Here is a 4,860-nt window from a genome sequence, read left to right on the forward strand (position 1 = left end):
CAATTTGGATTTGCCAATTCAACTTCTAACAAGAATGTAGATGGAGTGACCTTTCAACTTACATAATGATCTATAAAGAGGCTTAAGTCGAATTTAAGAACAGGATGATATGGACATACATCTTATTTGTTGAGATTGCCAATTTGTATCAGATCTTATATATGGTGTTCATGGGCAAACATCTCAACCATGGGATTGCCCAACTAATATAGAGTTCATAGGCATACATACATCTTATTCATAGATAGCCCAACTTTTATGAGCTAGGACACACAACTCCTCTACAAGTTTGTCCAAATTTGATTGATTTGTAGGCATACATCTCACTTAAGAGATTGTCCACAATTATATGAAATTCTATTTAATATTATGAATAAATTGAATTCTAGATATTGTTTATTATGTGTTTACAATACCATTATTTCTTGTTTTAGTATTGTCCTCTGAATTGACAAAACAATTCAGATCAAATGCTCTATTCAGATTGCCAGATAAAAGAGATTCAGTGACTGCATATTTTTTTTTATATTATACATTCCTACCAACCATGGACAACATTGGCTAATATTACCAATTATTCTAACGGTATGCGAGAGTTGAAGATTTAGAAGCCTGGTATAGCAGAAGACTTATGCATTAAGTTATCCGCCTTACGCATGAGAAGAGCACAGAATTCTGACATATCTGGATTTATTTCTTGAGGAAGATTCCAATTGAAAGAGTGTAACAGTTGCGCAAGACCAAGATGGATTGAGGATAAGGCAAGATTGATTCCAGGGCATGTTCTCCTCCCTGAACCAAATGGTATGACTTCAAAATCTTGACCTTTCACATCCATTTGCCTTCTCAAAAATCTTTCAGGTTTGAATTCATTGGATTGTTCCCAAACAGTGGGATCTCTCCCAATAGTCCAAGCATTCACAAGAACCTGAGTTTTCTCTGGTATTTTATATCCCTCTACAGTGGATTCTTCCATAGACAGATGTGGAAGAAGCAAAGGAATAGGTGGGTGAAGTCTTAATGTTTCTTTCACGATCGATTGCAAGTATTGAAGGTGGGGAATATCGGATTCTTCTACCATACGATTCAATCCAGTTACAGAATCAAGTTCCTCTTGAGCCATCTTCATTGCTGATGGATTTCTGAGCATTTCTGACATTGCCCATTCTAATGTAGCTGCTGAAGTATCTGTGGCTCCAATCAACAAGTCCTTTAAAAACATATTTTAAAAAAATGAAATAGTGGTAGAAGATCACGAGGATACCATACAGTAGTCAAACTCGTAAATTGTTGCTGCAGATCAAGAAAAGTTGGAAAGTAATATCAGAGATAATTTGGAGAATCAATTTTGTTTTTGTAAAAAGAACAAAGCATATATTATTATAGTGGTTTGAAATAAAATTAAAATAGCTTTTCTTGACGGAGACTTCGCAACAAACTGAGATAGTTTAACTAAACTCTCTCCTTTAGTTCTCCAAATTTTGTATTAATGATCTTGTTTTCATGGTTAATTACACCTGAATAAAAAATTTCATATGGCTGATATTGCAAAGAAGACTATTATGAACAAGTATAGTAATTTGTAAAGAGGAGAAACGAAATATGGAAAACAGAACTATGAAAAAAGATGATACAATTTAGACAATCATAAAGATAACATGCAGTAATTAAATTAAAAGAAAAGAATGGGAAAATCATATCAATCTATTTTAATTCTTAAAAATTGATCAAAAGATTATAAGATGATCAAATAATCATTATAAAATTGGCATATAATGAACATAATTGACTTTCGAAATCTAAAGTTGGAGGACACATAAGTAACGTTCTTTTAATTTAATATTGATAACACTGTGTTCACAAGTAATTGAAACTTATGAATATGTCACAGGACTAATAGATACTAAACAACACTAGTCCTAAACAGAGATACACTCTTTCAGAGAGCAAGAAATACAAAAAGAAATAAAAGGAAATGTGAGTACAGTTTTATAACTCGCAGTACTCAAATTGGAGAAAAGATTGAAAAATTCATCGCAATCTATTTTTTTTAAAATTATAAAAGAAGAAACAGACAGATTATAAACCATCATAAAATGTTCTCATAATAGACGGAATTGATATTCAAAAATCTAAACATTGGAGACCATGGCAAAAATATCATTATATCCTCACTATTTAATATTGGGTACCTTGTTTATGCAGTTGACTGCAGTGACCCTATGGTGAATATATAGATTCCAAACAATAGCGACCCTAAGCAGGCATAACTGTTTTCTTAAAAAAAGTATATACCAGAAACAGAAATACATAGAAAAAGAGTATACAGAGATCCTAGGGTTGTATACATACAAAGAGAACGTTCTTGACGTGGTCTCTTTTAATTTTGATCTCCATGGATTCATCTTCAGATAGAGAAAGCAGCAAATCAACAAACTCCTCAATCTCCAAACCGCTGCAATTCATACTTCTTTCAATGTGTTCTTCTATAACTCTCTCCATAAACAAGTGAAAAATCTGAGTAAGCTTGGTTTGCCATCGTCTATCACCATGAAGATCAAGCCAACCCAATATGGGAATGTAATCGCTATATTTGAATCCACCAGTAACAGCGAGAATATCATTTGCAACATCCTTGAATAATCTTCCTCCTATCTCTTCTTCACTGTATATCTTCCCAAATAACATTCTGCAGATGATATTATTAGCGAGAATACCCACTTCCCTAGATAAATCTACAACATTGGGTTTGCTTCCATTGTCATCATTGCTGGTAGATTTATTCAATATGGAGCGTATCATGGCAGAAACTTCTTGGGCTCTGAGGGAAGAAAAGGATTTCAATCTGGCCGGAGAAAGAAGGTTCAACATGATGAATTTGCGCATGAATTTCCACTATGGTCCATATGGAGACATTGAAACTTTTTGGGGGCTTAGAATGTGATCATCATCTCCCATGGGAGGACGGCTTGCAAATACATGGTCCTGTGTTTTGAGGACTTGTTTGGCAATATTCGAAGATGATATGATGACTGTTGGGAGTGAACCAAGGTAGAGAATCATTATGGGGCCATATTTGTGGGCAAGAGAGCAGAGGGATCTATGTGGGAGACTAGAAATCAAATGAAGGTTGCCAATGATGGGTTATGGCATTGGCCCTGGTGGGTGTTTGGCTTTATTATTCAATTTTCTGAATAGAAAGCGTGAAATGAAGAAAGTCATGATCGTGGAAAAATGGTGCTCATTGATAGCAATTCAGCTTTTGAAAAATTGGATCACAACAATGTATTTTAAGATCAATTGTCGGAAATAGTACTTATAGAGGACAGATCTAATTGAGGTATATGTCTTGTTTTCTAAGAAGATTTGAATTTGTTATATATATTTAAGTAGACAAAACCACATGAGGACAAGGTGGGAATTTGTTATATATTCTTAAGAAGACAAAACCACATGAGGACAAGGTGGGAATTTGTTATATATTCTAAAGTAGACAAAATCACATGAAGACAAGGTGGAGGATCAATAAGGATTTTAGAGAGAAGTACGGGGTTTGAGTTAGAGTTTCACTCCCCTTTTCACAATCCTCTCTCTCCACATACTTTTCTCTCTCCATGTACTCCAACCTTTAGAGAGAAGTACGAGTTTTGGTTTTGGGTTTGGGTTTTCTCTCTCTCTTTCAACCTTTCTCTCTCCAAGTACTAGCCATACTCTCTCTCCCTGTACTCCAACTTTTTAACCTAATTCTAACTTGAACCTCCCAATCCAAACAAAAACTTGAAGGCAACTGCCGGCTGGAAATAAAGTGGTGTACACGGGAGCTTACCAGAAGTGGTATGCCCAAGTGAATGTTGCAGCTCTCGAAACTGAGGACGCTGAAATTAGATTGCTTTCGTCTCTCTGTTGAAGAAAATGAATTCATGAATCTTAGAGATGTTGGCAATTTGAAAAATCTTCATGAAATAAGCTTCACATTATAAAAAAATGCACGGGCATTGATAAGCTTCCAGTATTCTCACAGAGAATGAATGTTATGAGAGATCTTAAGAACTTTTTCTTGAGCATTTCTCTGTAAGTTGGATTTGCGAATTTAAAAAGAACAAACTTGACACTCCTTTCCTTGGTGAGTTGTAGTGATTATCCATGGCACCAAAGGATGCCCAAATTACAAATATTGTTGTTGGAAAATGACTTCAAGAGCAAAGAATTGCCAGAGAATTTTGGAGAGAGTTTAATCCAATTTATACCCTTGGCCACGCATGCAAAGTCTAGACCCGGGGTTGGACAGGAACCAAGACACGTTATTTGCTTGAAAAGAATGACAAGACCCCAGGTAGGATTTTCTAAAACCCACGGCACAGTCAAAGGTGGTGTCCAACCTTATTTTCAGAAAGCTCTGTTTAATACGTATTGTCAAAGCATGCAAACTGTTTGAATACTAGCTAATCACGGCTTATACAGTCCACATCATCTCAGATGGTTCTTATTGCAAGGCATTTGCAAAGCAATTGATGAAGAGCTGTGTTTTTAGAGACGTAGCCTATAGATATTTTAAATTTGACTTATACCCCCAGTCACGACCTGTAGTTTGACAGTCAAGCTTCACACCCTTGTTGGCAGCTATGGACATATAGAAGGTAAAAATCATTTGGCTGAACATTTAACAAGGCACATGATTTGTTTGGATGAGCCATCAGTATAAGCCGTGAACCCATACGTGAGCAGGAGATTTGAGGGAAATTTGAAAATCAAACAAAATAGACAACTTCACCAACAGGGAAGGAATGTATATTTTAAAAGGTGCCTAATATCCGTTTGACATAATGAGCAGCTCCAATGCAAACAAAAACACTTCTAAAC

General features: G+C 35.5%; 1 pseudogene; it reads right to left on the bottom strand.

Moving 5' to 3' along the window:
• Positions 1–418: 418 nt before the first annotated feature.
• LOC149545753 (cytochrome P450 71AU50 pseudogene) lies at positions 419–3,222 on the bottom strand (annotated as a pseudogene).
• Between the last annotated feature and the right edge of the window lie 1,638 nt (positions 3,223–4,860).

The sequence above is a fragment of the Cupressus sempervirens genome, chromosome 7 (genome assembly GCF_028749045.1).
Source record: "Cupressus sempervirens isolate cs-2001-9-10 chromosome 7, ASM2874904v1, whole genome shotgun sequence".
Classification (NCBI taxonomy): domain Eukaryota; kingdom Viridiplantae; phylum Streptophyta; class Pinopsida; order Cupressales; family Cupressaceae; genus Cupressus; species Cupressus sempervirens.